The sequence below is a fragment of the Chanos chanos genome, chromosome 11 (genome assembly GCF_902362185.1).
Source record: "Chanos chanos chromosome 11, fChaCha1.1, whole genome shotgun sequence".
Classification (NCBI taxonomy): Eukaryota; Metazoa; Chordata; class Actinopteri; order Gonorynchiformes; family Chanidae; genus Chanos; species Chanos chanos.
In genome coordinates, this window is record NC_044505.1 from 17,646,596 (window position 1) to 17,664,727 (window position 18,132).

The window sequence follows — 18,132 nt, forward strand, 5'->3', positions numbered from 1 at the left end:
CCAGGAGGATGATGGCGACCATTTAGCAGACTTCATGGACACAAATGAAAGCTTCCATAGCCCTGGCCTTAGAGTGGAGGAGCTGATGGAGTCAAGAGCAGCACCTGAATTGACAAAAACAGACACCTGTGTTCTGTACCACCTCGCAGGCTACATTGTTAAAGTCATCAGCAACTCTACAGTTTGTCAGAAATGCCAGGTTGCAATTACAAAAAAACAGTGAGAATCCTGATGGAGAGCACAGTATTTTACTGCGAATGAAAGAGTTCAAGAGGGGTGCTCCTTACCAGCCATCAGATGAGGCCTTTGACCTTGTCTGTAAAGCAGAGCAGCTGTTTCGGGCGAGGACAAGAGCTTCCCTCATGGAGCTCCCCAATGCAGTGGCATTGCTGGAAAGAGAGGCCATGCTCCTGGACAGCAGGCTTCCCTCATGCCACGATCTGAAAAACAAAATTACCACCAGGTACATCAGGCTGAGGTTACGGATAGAGTCAAAGACTATCAGAGCTGCAAGGAGGGAAAAGTCAGTTGACCGTGGGTGTCTTGGAAGCAAGAGCCAAAGCAGAAAGACCACGAAGACCAAATCTCCTCCAGCACCTACAGCAATGACAACCAATCCACTACCAAGCACCTTGGTCGTTGCCATGGACGTACTTGCTCTGTCTATTCCTAGCTCACCTGCAGCTTCAAGCTACGCAGGGTCGGTGAGCCTAGTTGCTGAAACAGCCTCATCATCGCTCCACCAGCCTAAATAACCACCAGACAGCCTGGTCATTGCCCTCCCGGCCTCACCATCGCTTTGGTTAATGTGTGTTTTGTAGCTTTTATTAATAAGTGTTTGTATGTTATTTGAATAACTTTCCCATTTTTGTTTAAATGTTTTCTTTGATCATTAACTCTGTTAATAAAAAAATATTTTATGGATGGAAACACATCTCCTCTCTCATAGTATAATGAACCTGGGTGCCTTTTTGAGTTATCCATACCGGAAAGTAAATATCAGATAAGCCCTTCCGCTCTGTCACTCAATTCATATTAGACAGAGATAAAAAATAACATGGTATAGGCATCAAAGACCCAATAAGACCTACTTATTCACAGATTGCACCCCGACTGAACAAAATGCAATGATCAGGGTAGCCTCTCCCAGCCTGTCTGATGTTCACCACAAATTAATTGGCAAACAACAGATAGGCTATGTCCATAAAATGTATTTCATCAAGAACACATTCTCGTTTTTCCTCAGTTTGTCTAAAACCAACGAGCTAACTAGCTAATATCAGATTAGCCAAATTACATTAGCCACATTAATTCTCATCGGGTGTACTAACATGGTAGTGAAATGGAAACGTTAGCCTCGATAGCTGGCTGAGCTACCTTCGATCATAACTATTAATTAGGATACACATTAATAGCACGTACAAAAAAACCCCCAATATTTACTGAATTTATGGCAGACAATGCACTAAATATTAAAAAAAATCTCCTATTTTATCAACTTACCGCTGGAACCGCTTGGCAAGCAATGAAAATGCACGTGGTTCTATGCCGTGAATATCAATGTTTGGAACTATTCACTGTCCCCATGACCCGGAAATTGGTCGGAATTGTGGCCGCCATTTTTTACAATGGTCCCCTATGGGAGTGTCGCAACTCTCTCTCTCAACGGCTCTGAGCCTTAGTATAAATAAAAGAGAGGAAAATTTCCGGAAGTAACATGTTGGGGCAGTCGGGTTTTTAAATGTACAGCTGTGTCTGTTTACAGGTAGTCGTCATTAAACCGCGATTATAAAGCTCACGTGCAAAAATATGGCGCAATTTGATTATCTCATTAGTGCGTCCAAATTCTTGCGTACTTTCTGTCTACAATCCTTCAGTGCGCACTCCTGCAGTACATACTTCAATGCACCATTAGTGTGCACTGCAGTATGTAGCATGTGGTTTTGGACGCAGCTTTGAATTTCCCCCTTGCGCCACTCTCCAACTGTCATTTCGACTTTTCCACTCGCCGCTCACTAACTACCGTTCTGCCGCCAAACCTAGCTGAATTTGCCGTCTGCGTATATCCAAGGTAAGGACTACAATATTAAAACTGACAACTGGAATTTATTAGAGATACACTGTTTTCACAACATAATGTTAACCAAAACAGTAGTTTGACTTCTTGTCACGTTAGAATTACAGCTAGACATTAACTAGTTATCCCTCAGTTACCATTATTTTGGATGTCTGAATGTATTGTTTATTGTAGTTAATTAAATCTTCAATAACAAAGCTGTGTCTGGCTGAGATATCGCTCTGAATGGTTGGCATAGCGTTTTAGAGCTCGATGGAAGTCTGATGCATAAGTTAAGCTATGTTATATTCAAATATTGGCTAGCCAACTAACATTTTTTGGGGGACATTCTAAAACTAAAACGCTTAACGTGGCTTAATGTACCTAAACAATGATCAGTGATCACCAAATTTCTCTCACACATCTATTTTCATGAACACTTTCACATTACAAAATATCAAAACCAAAATCCAAAGAATTTGTTCGCTACCTTACGTTAAGCGTTTCCTCTCCATTGACGCCCATTGTAAGGAAAAAGCTTAACGTGGCTTAATGTACCTAAACAGCGATCAATGATCACCAAATTTCCTTCGGACGTGAACTCTTTCACATGTCAAGATATCAAAACCAAAATCCTAAGAATACACTCGTTATGTTACGTTAAGCATTTTCCTCTCCGCCCATTGTAATGTACCTAAACAACGATCAATGATCACCAAAGTTCTCTCACATATATCTTGTCATGAACGCTTTCACATGTCAAAATATCAAAACCAAAATCTAACGAACACACTCATTATGTTACGTTAAGGGTTCCTCTCCGTTGACGCCCATTGTAAGGAAAAAGCTTAACGTGGCATAATGTACCTAAACAACGATCAGTGATCACCAAAGTTCTCACATATATCTTGTCATGAACGCTTTCACACGTCAAAATATCAATGTGTCAGTTAGATGTGTGAAATTAATACATGGTGATCACTGATCGCTGTTTTGGGATATTAAGCCACCATAAGCTTTTTCCTTATAATTGGCTCAATGGAGAGGAAAACGCTTAACGTGAGATAACCCTTACTCCTACGATTTCGGTTTTGACTTTTTTGACAGGAGGAAGTCTTTCTGACAAGAGATGTCCGAAAGACATTTGATGATCATTAATCGCAGTTTTCGAGCATTAATCCACGTTAAGCATTTTAGAATGTCCTGTTTTCGGTCGCTTTACGTCACGTAAACGATATCATGTCACCGTGTGGTTCAGTCAACCTTGTCGGAGTGGGCGCTGATTATATTTCTATAGTTTCAAATGTGATTATTTATGTGTCGTTCCAAATGTCTTAATAAAAATTACAGTTAGTGTAGCATGATGCTCAATTTTCCTAGTACTCCCTTGATAATAGTTGTTAAGTTAATGGATTTCGTGCTATCTTCCGCCTGTTATCCTTAGCATGGTGAATTGGCACGTCATGGTAACTTAGACCTACACCATATAGCCCGTTTTTGCCTCAGTTAGAAGATTAACTTTTTTAAAAGTAATAAGCTTTTTCTGTCTTTTCAGAAAGTAACGGAGCGTTCTGAGAGAACAAAGAGACTAAATTACTAATGCTTAAATTCAGCACAAAGTAGTACATTGGAAAAAGGTGCTGACATGAGCGTTTTAAATTGAGTGCTTTGCTTATATGGATATTGCATTCTTTCAGTTACAAACACTGGTTTACACTAGACTGTGTAATTGATCAGTAAACCAGAGATGTTAAGGACATTGCCTTACAGATACAGTCCTAATTTGAAACTTACACAACCACATAGTTATGCTTCAAGGCCAATAAATCTGTCAAGCTCTGATGAGGAATCAGACGGTGCTGGGCATGATCATCCTAACCCTCCTGGAGGAAATCAAGGAGACGCAGAGGGTTCAGGGGAGGATGATCCAATCACTCCTCATAGAACGTGATGCAACCACCGTTTCAGCACTACCTGTGGGTACTGTTTTCCCCCTTAGGACAGTCACAGATGTTGAGGCAATGGAGCGGAAATTGGCAAACCCCACCCTCCACAAAGAAGTGGTAAGTATGTGCTAATATTACTATTTAGTAGATTCATCAAATGGTCATAGAGCACCATTCACTTGGACTGAGTTCAATAAATAAATGTCAGGTATATCGATAGCGATGTCGCAAGTGCTGGCTGCCTGCTGCTATCATGCTGCTAGTCAAATTGTTAGTTAACCTCCTGAGTATAAACAACTTCATCAAAATGGTAGCGTCTGGAGTTCTTACGAAAATGTTCTGAAATTAAAATATTTCCAGTGCACGACTTCTTATGTTAAGCTGGTCTTTCTGAAATAAGACACAAAGTTAAGAATTTTCTAACAAGCCTTAAAGTGTTTCTGTGTTGTCTCCCCCTTTAATGATAACCTTGTTTTTCCTTAGGTTGCTGCGGTGGCAGATAATGGAGGGAGTACTGTGGATGAAGCCACAAGGAGAATGATGGCCTTCCTTATGGACCAGCCCTTATCAGGAGAGTACAATTTTGTTGGGCGCCATGGAAAGTGAGAATTCCGGGGACTCAAACTGTCTGAGGTCTTGTTCGGTATGTTTACCTGCCATCGGATTATTTGTAACATACTCATGTCCGAACAGAGGTTGTTTGGTAGAATTGAGTTGTTCTTCATAAATCAGTGGAATCAGATCAATTTGGTATTGCATTCAAACAAGCGTTCACCTAGACAGTTGTCCATACTTGGGCAGAGAACACCCTGAGTCATGATAATATGGGCCAGTTAAACTGCAAATTTCAGTTATATGTTACATTTAATCTAGGCACATCACCTACAGCACCTAATATACATTGATCTCCAAAATCATACCATAAGAATGCCATACATGGTGGCTTATTGCCCTTAAATATTGCGTTGTCCCTCCATGGTGTAATATGCTCTGGTCTCTTTGTCATTAACTTGTGTCTGCTTGTTCAGTTAATAAACCCTTGCAACAAAAAAGTTGCAATCTCCACTTTTGTCAGAAAAAAAAATGGTAGGAATCAGAAGTTAAGAAAACTGTTTGTGTATGACAGAATAGTGCATTCGATACCCTTGTGGTTTTGTGTTGCTTTAAAATGTAAAATCACCTTGCACGTTAAGCTATATATGGTCTGACAATGAAAAAAAAAAATCTGTTGCCTAAAAAAAAAATGTCAAAATGGAGATAACTGCTTCTTTGTGGCAAAAAAGTATGTCTCAACACTGAAAACAAAAGCATAGCTGTTAAATAAACTAAAATCTATAATAGTATGTGCAGTCACGTTCATCTTCACAGGCATGGTTGGCTGGGAAATGAATTAAAATGAGATAGCCTAGACTGATTACAACTACTAATACTAAGAGTCACAAAATGATCAAATTATCGTGCATTACGGAACTTTTGGCGTTATTGATCGTACATCTTGCAGAGAACAAAATTATTGTACAAATACAATAATTATCATACATCTGGCAATGTTGATCACAGAGGTCACCTTTAAGTTACAGTGATTACACACACACACTGTGAAGTGAGCAGCGAATTTGTCCTCTCATTTAACCCATCCGATACACCAGTAGTGAACACACACACCAGACACAGGAGCAGTGGGCAGCCTTCCTTGGTGAGCGCCCAGCATTAGGGTTAAGTGCCTTGCTCAAGGGCACACATGGATGTTGGGCCTGGGAATCAAACTGGCGACCCTCCAGTCACAAGCCCAGTTCTCTACCCTTTAGACCACAAATTCCACACCAGTAACATACTGTGCATGTTAATATCATTTGTATTAAACAGCACAGTAGCACGGTTTATCATTCGACTAGCGGGTCAGCAGAAATATTTTAGTAAACAGGGAGACATCACCTCCCACTCCCTCCCTAAACAAATAAGTCAATAATGAATTTTGTTGTTGTTGTTGTTTGTTTTGTTTTAATTAATGCGAATCACAAAATCCAGTCACTTCCTATTCCCATTAAACATAGAATGAGGGGAGAAAATGGATTTTATCCAGTCACATATCACAGTGCGTGCATCGTCTTCAGTCAGATTATTTCTCCTTCAGAGCAGGTACCTAGTAAGACTTTGCTTTATATTGCTTAGTAGCCGCGATTTCTGGGTTCTCTCTTGTCTCTGTTGCGTGTAATTGTCCGAGTAGCCGCGATTTCTGTTTGCCCTGTATACTCTGCTGTCGTTTCCGTATATAATTTACTTCGTGCGCGATTCTTTCAGCGTTTGCTTTACCTTAGGTTCTCCGTCTGTTTAGAACTGTGTTCGCTGTCTGGTAGCGTTGTTAGCTCACTTTACTAGGGAGTTTGTATTGAATTCCTGTCGCATCAGCTGCCGAGTTGCTGATTTGCATTTGTTTGTTACTCTCGGTCTCAGTCAATTTACGCTTTGCTCTGAGGGGGCGGGGCTGTAGCCAGCCCACATAATACCGATACCCTCACACTTGCTGTTAGTGCGTGCATCGTCTTCAGTCAGATTATTTCTCCTTCAGAGCAGGTACCTAGTAAGACTTTGCTTTATATTGCTTAGTAGCCGCGATTTCTGGGTTCTCTCTTGTCTCTGTTGCGTGTAATTGTCCGAGTAGCCGCGATTTCTGTTTGCCCTGTATACTCTGCTGTCGTTTCCGTATATAATTTACTTCGTGCGCGATTCTTTCAGCGTTTGCTTTACCTTAGGTTCTCCGTCTGTTTAGAACTGTGTTCGCTGTCTGGTAGCGTTGTTAGCTCACTTTACTAGGGAGTTTGTATTGAATTCCTGTCGCATCAGCTGCCGAGTTGCTGATTTGCATTTGTTTGTTACTCTCGGTCTCAGTCAATTTACGCTTTGCTCTGAGGGGGCGGGGCTGTAGCCAGCCCTTAAGCCGCGAACGCGGTAGTCACAAGACTCTTTAGTAATAGTGCTTCCGCTAAGCGGCAGCTGTAGCGGTCTCGTCTCCCTTGTCTCTTCGGACGAAGACTCGGTCGGACTAAGACAAGGGAGTCTACCTGCGGGAGTCCACCGAGGAAGGACATCGAGGAAGCCGAGACAACTGCTGCCTGTCTGCCGTACACTAAGCGATTTATTTTCATCTTGATTTATTTTATTCTCACTTGCTTATCTGTGTAATTGTGTCTCTTCCATACCTTCTAAAAAACCTTGTCCCCCTCACACTAATCATGTGTCATCTCCCTATTCCTGTTCAAGTTTCCTCTTACAATCTCCGCAGGTGGCGTCCAAAGCATCCTCGCGGACGCAACCTGTCTAACCTCATCCATCCACCACGCTCTGCTAACACTGCTACTGGCATTTCAGGTGGTCTCTGGAACTGCCAATCGGCGGTACAGAAGGCCGACTTCATCTCCGCCCAAGCCTCCTTGATGTCCCTGCACTTTCTGGCCCTCACCGAGACGTGGATCACACCGGAGAACACGGCCACTCCCGCTGCCCTCTCCACGGCCTTTTCCTTCTCCCACACTCCCAGACCCTCGGGAAGGGGTGGGGGAACTGGCTTCCTGATCTCCCCCTCGTGGAGATTCCAAGCAACATCTCTCCCTTCTATCTCCCCAACATCGTTTGAATTCCATGCTGTTTCCGTTTATTCCCCTTATAAACTACATATGACTGTTCTCTACCGCCCCCCAGGCCCTCTGCAGTCATTCCTAGATGAACTGGACATCCTCCTCAGCGCCTTCCCTGAAGATGGCACTCCCATCCTGCTGCTAGGAGACTTCAACCTTCCGAATTCTACTCAGTCTGACAGCCTACTCTCCCTCCTTCAGTCCTTTGATTTTACCCTCGTGGAGTCCACTGCAACACACAAGGGCGGTAATCAACTGGACCTGGTCTTCACAAGAGGCTGCCTAGTTCCTGATCTCACGGTCACACCGCTCCAAACCTCAGATCACTTCTTCATGTCCTTCTCTCTCTCGATCTCTCCCTCTCTGAAATCCTCAGCACCCAAGCTACCAGTCGCAGCTAGACGTAACCTTCGCACTCTCTCCTCTAGTGCCTTCTCTTCTATGGTCTGCTCCTCTCTCCCACCTGTAGAAGCCTTCTCACTTCTCCCCGTGGAAAAGAAGTCCTCTACGGTCCTCTCTGCGCTGGCCTCCACCCTGGACACCCTCTGCCCCCCAGTCACCAAACCGGCTCGCCTCTCCGCCCCCAGTCCCTGGTTGACTGATAGTATCCGTGCCGACAGAACCAAACTTCGCGTGGCTGAACGGAGATGGCGGAAATCGAGATCCTCCAACGACCTGTCCCACTACCACTCTCTTCTTTCTTCTTTCTCCTCTACCCTGTCCGCTGCCAAATCTGCCTTTTTCCACTCTAGGATCAACTCTGCCTCCTCCAACACCCGCAAACTCTTCTCCACCTTCTCCTCCCTCCTTTCTCCTCCTCCTCCTCCTCCTCCCTCATCCCTATCTGCTGATGACTTTGTCTCCTTCTTCGAGAAGAAGATCAATGACATCTGCGACTCCTTCCCCCCTCCCCCTCCCACCTCGGATCCTGCACCCTCCCCCCCTGCTATCTTCTCCTCCTTCTCCCCTCTATCTGACGCTGAAGCTCTCTTACTTATCAAATCCCATCGTCCTACTACCTGTCCTCTTGATCCCATCCCCTCCCCTCTCTTTCAGGCCATCTCGGACGACATTCTGCCCTTCATCTCGTCCTTGATCAACAGCTCCCTATCTACTGGTACGGTTCCTTCTGCCCTGAAGAGAGCACGGGTCAAGCCACTACTCAAGAAGCCCAGCCAAGACCCTGCGGATGTCAGTAGCTACTGCCCAGTCTCTCACCTACCGTTTCTCTCCAAAACCTTGGAACGTGCTGTATATAACCAACTCTCACCATATCTTCTGCAGCACAATCTCCTGGATCAAAATCAATCCGGATTCAAAGCCGGCCACTCCACCGAGACGGCCCTTCTTGCTGTCACGGAGGAGCTCCACTTGGCCAGAGCGAAGTCTCTCAGCTCTGTCCTCATACTCCTAGACCTCTCCGCAGCATTCGACACGGTCAACCACCAGATCCTCCTCTCATCCCTTGCTGGGCTGGGCTTCGCGGGTTCTGCACTCGCATGGTTCAAGTCCTATCTGTCTGACCGCTCCTACCAGGTCTCTTGGAGGGAATCGGTCTCCTCCACCCGCACTCTACACACAGGTGTCCCACAAGGGTCAGTACTTGGTCCACTCCTCTTCTCCCTCTACACCAGATCACTTGGCCAGGTTATCTCCACCCATGGCCTCTCTTACCACTGCTACGCTGATGACACACAGCTGTTCTTCTCCTTCCCCCCCTCTGACTCCCAGGTTCAACCTCGCATCGCAGCCTGCCTAGCTGACATTGCCTCCTGGATGTCTGCTAACCATCTCAAACTTAACCCGGAGAAAACAGAGCTCCTGTTTTTTCCTGCTAAGAACTCCCCAGCGATCGACAATACAATCACCATCGAGGGATCTGCGGTGTTTCCCACCTCAGCAGCCAAAAACCTTGGCGTCACCCTCGACAACCAGCTGACATACTCCGGGCACATCGCAGCAGTCACACGATCCTGCAGATTCGCCCTATACAACATCAGGAGAATCCGCCCTTTCCTCACGCAACAGGCAACCCAGCTCCTAGTCCAAGCGCTTGTCATCTCCCGCCTGGACTACTGCAACGTTCTACTGGCTGGCTTGCCGGCCTGCGCCATCAGGCCGCTCCAGCTCGTGCAGAACGCCGCTGCACGCCTAGTATTCAACCTCCCTAAGCACTCTCATGTCACTCCGCTGCTTACTGCACTCCACTGGCTTCCGGTAGCAGCCCGCATCCAGTTCAAGACACTGGTGCTGGCCTACCAGGCCACAAGAGGCTCTGCCCCATCATACCTTCAGTCTCTCATAACGCCTTACACCCCAACTAGGACCCTCCGCTCCACGTCCTCCGGACAACTGACGGTCCCCTCACTCCGGGAACCCGGCAGCCGCTCCTCCCGACCACGCCTCTTCTCTGCCATTGCCCCGAGGTGGTGGAACGACCTCCCCCATGCAGTCAAGACTGCAGAGTCTCTTACCATCTTCCGCAGGAAACTGAAAACCCACCTCTTTAGAACACACCTGTCCCCCAATGCCTAACCTCCCTTCCCCCAATGCCTAACCTCCCTTCCCTAGAGGAAAAAAAAAAAAAAAAAAAAAAAAAATTACCTTTGTCTTGTATTTCTGTTTGTAAAAGTATCCCAGGGGCGCAATGCGAAAGGGCAATTTGACGCTCAGTCTTATTATGATCTCTGTTGAAGGTATTAGAAATCCGACTGATGCACCAATTGTAAGTCGCTTTGGAAAAAAGCGTCTGCCAAATAACTAAATTGTAAATTGTAAATTGTCCTCCACATGCATGCATCTGCTGGGGCTAATCACCCCTGAATCAAACTGAAACTGAACAATTTTATTTTTGCCGTGAAACAGCATCATACAGATCTATGTCAGCTCCATTAGTATCGGGCCAGATACTGTATTACATCTGTCTGCCGCATAACAGCTCAACTGCGCCAAACAACGGCAGTGACACTTCAAACCATAATCGAGCCAAGTAAAACGCAGTGTAATCAGACCGACTACAGCATGTCAGACTCGACCTATTCAAAAGACACACAGCGCTTCAGCCGACCTGGGCCTCAGCCGATAGTGCCGAAATCGGGCCGACTGTGCTCGCTGTCTGGGCAGCTCGATTGCACAATGGAGGTAATTTTACTTCGCTTTTTAACAGGAATGGGAAAGTAGACCACAATTGTTAAGTTATGCAGCTCTGCAGTATTCTAAATGAAGATTGTAACTGCGTTAAGCAATGCCTGCAATAGCACATTGACTGTTTTCATATCTCTAGCCTCCTTAGAGCGCACTGAATTCCTGGGTCAGAACCATGGTGGTAAGTGTTCCTTTGAAGCTCAACGTGCTATTTTAGGCAAACAGGAATTTTTATAGGAGTGTATTTGCTAGTATTTGTTTAACTGATGCTCTTTTCAGAACATTTATTCATTTGGCTAATTCTCCCATCTAGGTGGCACACCTTGTGAAAGTCGGGTTCATCTTAAGTTAGTTCCTGTGTTTTCCAGGTCCTTGGCATGCCAACTTATGATTTTCTCCAAACTTCACTACGAAAGAGGGTGTTTTGGTATGTTCTGGTATGTTCTCCAGAAGAAACAAAACTGTGATCTTAATTCCATGATTTTGTGTAGATTAGTCTAAGGATTGTTTTTGTGAGGTGTGCTTCATTGCCATTAATGACAGGTTCAGATGGGAACCCATGGAACATTACAAACAGCAGGGGCAGGAGGAGACAGCCAGACTCCTTAGACCTTGCTGCTGTGCTCGAAACTAATGACCCTTTGTTTCTGGATTTTGTCAGACGCTACCTCCTGTATGTGGTAACTCGTAAATCTAACCATGGCTGATCAATAGGTGCTTCATCTCTAGCAGTAAATGGTGGTATGTAAGAGGTTCTCTGTGTTGGAAAAGGCCTTAATTATTCTTAAACATTTTCCTGGTAAGTGGCTGCATGACACGAGTGTTTTACTGACCTTGCTGGTTGTAGGTGGGATCCAAAGCAGCGCATGACTCCAGATGAGGCCATGCGGCACAGCTGGATGCTGGAGGGCCGGCCCAAGGCCCGAGCCACAAGAAAACTGAAAGGAAATCGTAGCAGCACTGGTAATTACACTGAAGACACTCAACTCAAACCTACTAACAACATGACATGTAACTAGAGCATTCCATAATGATGGGGAGAGTACTTTGGGTCTAACGTTGTAGATAGGTTTATCTACTATTGTCAGTTTGAAATATGTCTGTTGATTTGGTTATGTATGTTTGTTGATTATCTTATCTCTTTGTGATGCAGTTGAGAGGGCTTTGTCCATTGGCATTGACATGCCTACAACAGTGAAGTCTGAAAAGAGAAAGCCAACACCAGCAGCATTGTTGTGTCCAGTTGGAGCAAAGAGGCTGAAGGTGACCGAGTTGCCAGAGCCACTTAAAAGGCACTAAAATGGCAGGGAATGGAAACAACATTGTCATCAAAAAGCCTTCCAAGGGTGCCACTGCTGCAGACTTCTCTTACCCCTGACAGCTCCAGACCAGAAGGTCTAACAAAGACCAGGTGACTTTGGGGTGCATGTTAACGGTTTATATACTCGTTTCTATATGAAACGCTAAAGAGCTGTGTTTAGAGAAATTCACAGTTCTCTCACAGCATTTGTGCTCTACCTTGGTCTTTGAAGGAGTGTGTCCTGCATTGACAAGTGGGTTCTTTGGAATTAGGTGCATGCGCTGATCAACCATTCAGTACATGCATATAGGACAGAGGACATGGATAAATTTACTGAATTAGTACCCCTAGTAGATGCAATTAGTAAGTAACATGTGGCAGAGTGAAGCCGAACAGGGGTTCGGGTTGCCCAAAACGCACCAAAAATAAACAAAAAATGGCTCCGCCGCAAATAGCACATAAGTGCAAGGTGTTTTATTTACAGTGCAACAAAAAATAAAAACAGTCCCAACCAAAGTGAAGAAAAGTGGAAAAAAAATGTCCAAAATGGTAAATATGTACAGGGAAAAAATGTGTATATATATATATATATATATATGCTCTAATCTGCTCCTTGTTGAAGGCCTGCAGGGACTGACATCTGTTAGGGAAGCAGTTGTGTGTGCTTATCAACCAGTAAGTCACTCACACTGTCTGACAGAGATAAAAACCCTGCATGTCTGGATGTGGGGATCAGGTTAGAGCAAGATGAGGTTTTGTTGGAGCTGGGCAGCTTCGATCTCTTGAACAAAAACACTGGACCTCAGAATATTGTGACTGTAGTACAGTAATACTCTGACCCACCACATATGTGATATATGAAACGTTTAAGTGTCAACATTGCACCCCACTGTTCTTCTGCCCTCTGTTTCCTCACTATCTGCTCTTTACAGACTTATTTTGTTTTTCTTATGACAAAAAGAACAAAATAAAAGTGTTTTTGCTGCTTTTTAAATTCATATTTTAACGTAACCATTGTGCATCTAATGGCACAGTAAGATGCACAAAGCACATAAGTAAGATTTGTGTTACTTCCTGGTTTCCTTAGTTCTGGCTAGTTTAATCATTAGTCCCAACTGTTTCTTGTAGAGTTCTGTATAAATACTCCTAGTTTTAACCTTTGTTCTCTGTGTGAAATTGTGTTGTGTGATGTTTTGGGTCAAGTCAACCTGTTGTGAAGCCTGAATCCTTGATCCTGTATGTTCTTTGAAGTCTTTTGTTCCATGTTCTGTTTAAATAAAAGCGTGACTAACCTGCGCTTGTATCCAGTCTCTTCTACAGATCATGAGATCCATAAATCTGTCCGCTATGACAAGGCAGTTTGCCGTCCTGCTTTTGTGGTCATTAATGACATCTACCTGACTCAAGGGATCCACACTAAACTGATTATCAGTTACTGTGTGTTTAAATGCTGTAGTCTTCTGATTAAAGACAGTTTGAGCACATAAATGGAGCAAGGTTGTCAAATGGTGAAACGAGTCTGGGTTTGTCTGACTTCTTTTTGTTTGTTTGTTTGTTTAATTCTTTTTTTTTTTCCCCCCTCAGAGGTATTGTAGGTGCCCCTCCCCCTTGCAGTCAGTGTGTGCATGAGCTGAAGAGGAGGAACAAGTCAACTATTCGTTTATACTTAAATGCATTACATAAAGATTAATAGGAATGTATGGGTATCGTAATAACTGCTTGAGGTGATTTACATTTCTAAAGTGTGTTCATTTTGAATGTATGGAATAAAATATGTAATCTACTTTATGAACTGTAAAATATGTTCATGACCCGTGTCACAGATCTTAATTGATTCCCTCTTGCCAGAAGAAAGCCTGTATGAAGAACCTGTGGTTAGGGAAAACTGAAGTTAAGGTGTAATTGTTCTGGTCATTCGTCAGTCTTTATTTTAATTAACATGTCCACAATTTGTAAGTTACGTAGTGTATTCAGCTGCTGTGAATTCGCAACTGTCTTTTTCCTTTAAACTCATTCATGTACGATTTTTCCTAATCAGGATTTTTTTTTTCTCCCTGTTGTTTTTACTCTTCTTTAAGGATGATACATTTCATGTATTTGTCTAAAGCAGTCTGGTTTTCACAACAATTTCCAACATTTCACCGAAAACAATCTTCCATTTGACGCATCGTCTTATATAAGGTAATGGCTTGTAACACCATGTACGAGAACTATAACGTTAACAATAAATATATCGTTTTAAAAATCGTTATAGCTTAAGTGGATGGCAGAGTCCCCACTACAACTGTAACAACAACGACAACGGCGAACGATATAGCTGGGATCACTTTCAGAGCGATTTTATGAACGATGAGAGTTATCCCAGAAAATACACTTTGTGTTCGAGTTTATTTAATCTTCTTACAACAATTCAAGTGGTTAACTTGTCTAATTGTCAGTTACGTTGATAGCTTTTCTGAAAGCGTTTTTTTGGTATGCTATCGTCATCCATCCTTGGCGTAAGCTAAGCGTTTGTATTGCTCTCTGTGGTCGTTAGTTTCGGATAACTCGCATACATCACATACACCTAAAGCGTTAGGTATTTAAATTTTGAAACGATACCTTGGTTGTTATTAGTAGCCTAGAGGATTAATGTCGTCGGAGTATGCTGACCTAAAAACCGTTGAAATTTAAAAATTCAAATAAAACCTGTTTACACTACAGAACGTTATCGATCTTCAGTATGGATGCTCACGTCGTTATCTTTAAGGTTATCGTTCTTGGTAAGGAGGACCCTTCACACTTCAGTAGGGCTAATTCGGAGTGACTAGCCTGAATGATAAGTATGACTCACCAGAGTTCCTCTATAAGAAGGGGGAATTTAAAAAAAAAAAAAATACACTGAGGAAAATCATTGTTTGGGGGGTAATAATTACCACTCGTTTATTACAAGAACTTCTTTATCTTAAGTCACGAGAGAATTCTGGAGAACACAATTGTGTAAACCTTTGTTCCCACCAAACATGTAATTTAGTTCCCAGCACAACGGAGGACAGTTTGATCACAGCCGTTGCGGGTTGAAATTTGACTTAGCATCACCGTAAAAGTCACACCACACAAATGGCTTATAATTAATTTGTTTCGTTAGTTTATTTTGTTACCAAACTTGTCATTGTAATTGTTCATTTCTTTCCTTAATCGAGCAATTTCTCAGCTTCACATTTAAAAGATTTCACTTAGAGTTAACTTAAACCCTATTTGTGGTCAGTCTGCATATATCGGTCTGCACGTTTGTTTGCCTTTCAGCCCCTACAAGTGTGCATGACTAAGTATTCCGAAGGAACTTGTACCCGCCTATTTCATCAACGTCAGAGCGTCCACAATGTTCCATAGAGTTGTTGGTATGGCGGCTTGAGTGAATTTTGACGTTCTCGCCGCTCCCACTGTGAACGTACAGTAAGAGCATTGGCTCTCTCTCGCACGCCCGCTCTCTAGCTGTGAGGTGGGCTCCTCCATTAGCTTACTTTATTTTAAGCTAAAAATTATGCTCACTTTCTTTTTTTTTTATGGTAATTGATTTCTAACTGGTCTCGCTCTCTAGTTAGATTGTTGAAGCTGATTTGTAACTGGTCTTTCTCCTCAGTTAAATTGCTGTAACTGATTTGTAACTGGTCTTTCTGCCTTTTCAGATTCTTGAAAATACTTTGTAAGTGGTTTCTCTGTATGCCCAGGTTACTGTATCTGGTTTGTAACTGGTCTCCCTCTGCGGTGTGCCGGACACACAGCACCATGATGACAGCCAGCAGGAGAACACACAGCAGCCCCAGACACACTGCAGTCAATCTGTAGCATCTGTCACTTCCTTAAAGCAAGATCAGCAAGAGAGCTACTGAATTCAGGTTAAACTCTCTCTCTCTCTCTCTCTCTCTCTCTCTCTCTCTCTCTCTCTATCTATATGTCTGTTTCTCTGTCTATCTATCTATCTATCTATCTATCTATCTATCTATCTATCTATCTATCTATGTTTTCATTTCTCTGCGTATCTCTGTACTTTTACTTTGTTGAATAGGTTTGTCCCAGTACCTCTATGTTGAGTTGTTGGGTTTCTCTTATAGGAGATGTCCTTAGTCTCTGTGCTGAGGTCTGGAGTTCTTGTAGAGGCTGCATTGTCATAAATATGTACTGTAGTCTCCTCTCTCTCACCTCTGTCCAGCTCACTTTTCTCAATCCTGTTTACCTGACTATAAACACTTTCACACATAGCTTTTCTGTAACATGCGCTGTTATACTGATTTAATGCTGAATTCTCTATGTGTCTTGTGATAATCTCTGTGTCTCTGTCTCTGGACGTTACTGACACCTATTTGATAGTGACAGGAAACTGTCGCCACCAGAAGTCATGTGGAGAACGTGTGGTAAGACTGTGAGATTATAAATGGTAAATGTGTTTGGGGGTTTTTTGGACCAGCCAGTAATATAATATGAATGACCTACAGATCTTTGACTCTCTCTTTCTGTCTGAAACCAGCACTGTGTGACCCATGAAGGTCCATAAAGTCTCCACTGGTATCAGTGTCCTCACACAACTCCATTCTCCTCTGTCCAGTGTTACTTATGCTGCACTAATGTGTGTGTCTGACATGGTTTCAAATACTCTGAGTCTGTTCTCAGGGTGTGTTTCACAGTTTCAGAGCTGTGGTGAACTGATGGGGGGGTATTGCTGTGTTTAGCAGAGGGGGGAGGAGCAAATAAGCGTGAAAGGTTTGCACATAAGAGCTGCACACTAGAACATGACTTTCCTACAGCTCATTTAAAACAATAAGATCAATCTATGTATGTATCTCGAGAAACTCATATTTCTGACAGAGTTAGTCCAAATATGTTGAGATTCTTGGTTTCATTCAGTGGATGTGTCTTCTTTATCTGTACTGGGGTCTGTGTCACGTTTGTTGAAAGAGGCTGGAGGCAAATGGAGATCAGTGAACGTTTATTTTCATCAAATATAACAAAACGCTTTCAAAAACTCACAGAATGCAGGTTCAGGAACATGGCAGACAAAGAAATCAATGTGACATGGACAAATTCCCAGCAACGCCAGAACAAACTGACAGGGAAAACTAGGGCTAGGTTTCTGCACAGTGAAACACCCTGTGAAATTCGCACTGCAGAATTTGGCAATGGGGGCTTGGTTGTGAAAACAGCGAGCAAGTCGCCTAGCTGAAAAGTTCGAGTGCTTAAATGATGATCTACAGCGGTCTACTTGCCCCGACCACAGCTGTTGAGAGAGGTTTTTTTTTTTTTGGTAGCGCTCTGGTCCCATATCTTAATGTCACTTCTGCGAATTTGCACCCGATTTCGCAAAATCAATGCGAATTTCAATGAGAGCGAAGCAAAGTTCACTGCAGGCAGAAGCATATGTTAAAGAGTATTTAAACCAATTAGAACAAGGCAAAGTAACTGAAAACAGGTGTTAACATTCATGACCTAAAGGACTAAACAGGGCCGAACCAAAACTGACCAAAAGAGCAGGGAAAGAAGAGAAACAGGGAAACAGAACCCAGACTTGACACCAGGGGGAGTCAGTGAGACGAACCAACAAAGAGGGTACAGCGAGGAGACAGAGGGACCAGGGACAGTCTGCGGCTCTTACATCAGTTTCAGTTTTAAATTTCCAGCATCATTTCCACTCGCTGTCCTCTATCCAGTTTATCTCTCACAACACTGTCTACATTATGATACATACACACAGACATCTCCACTGTCTAACACACATTATTAGACCAGGTCCATACTATAGGCTCTACATGTCTGACATTGCTCTGTGAATGTGAACTTCTGTTTTTGTATTGCATGCGTCAGACTCTTTAAGAGGTGAGAAAAGCGTTAACCACAGAAAGGCCCAGTGGCCCATCATGTCACTCTGAGAGAATATGCACTGTGTTCAGAGGTCAGTCCTTTCCCACAAGCTGCTGTTTAAAGCACTGAGCTCAGTTTAAGGTGTCATTATAAGTGTGTGTGTGTGTGTCAGAATGCCTTATTTTCAGCTTTAAACACACAAATGAAATTCCTGGT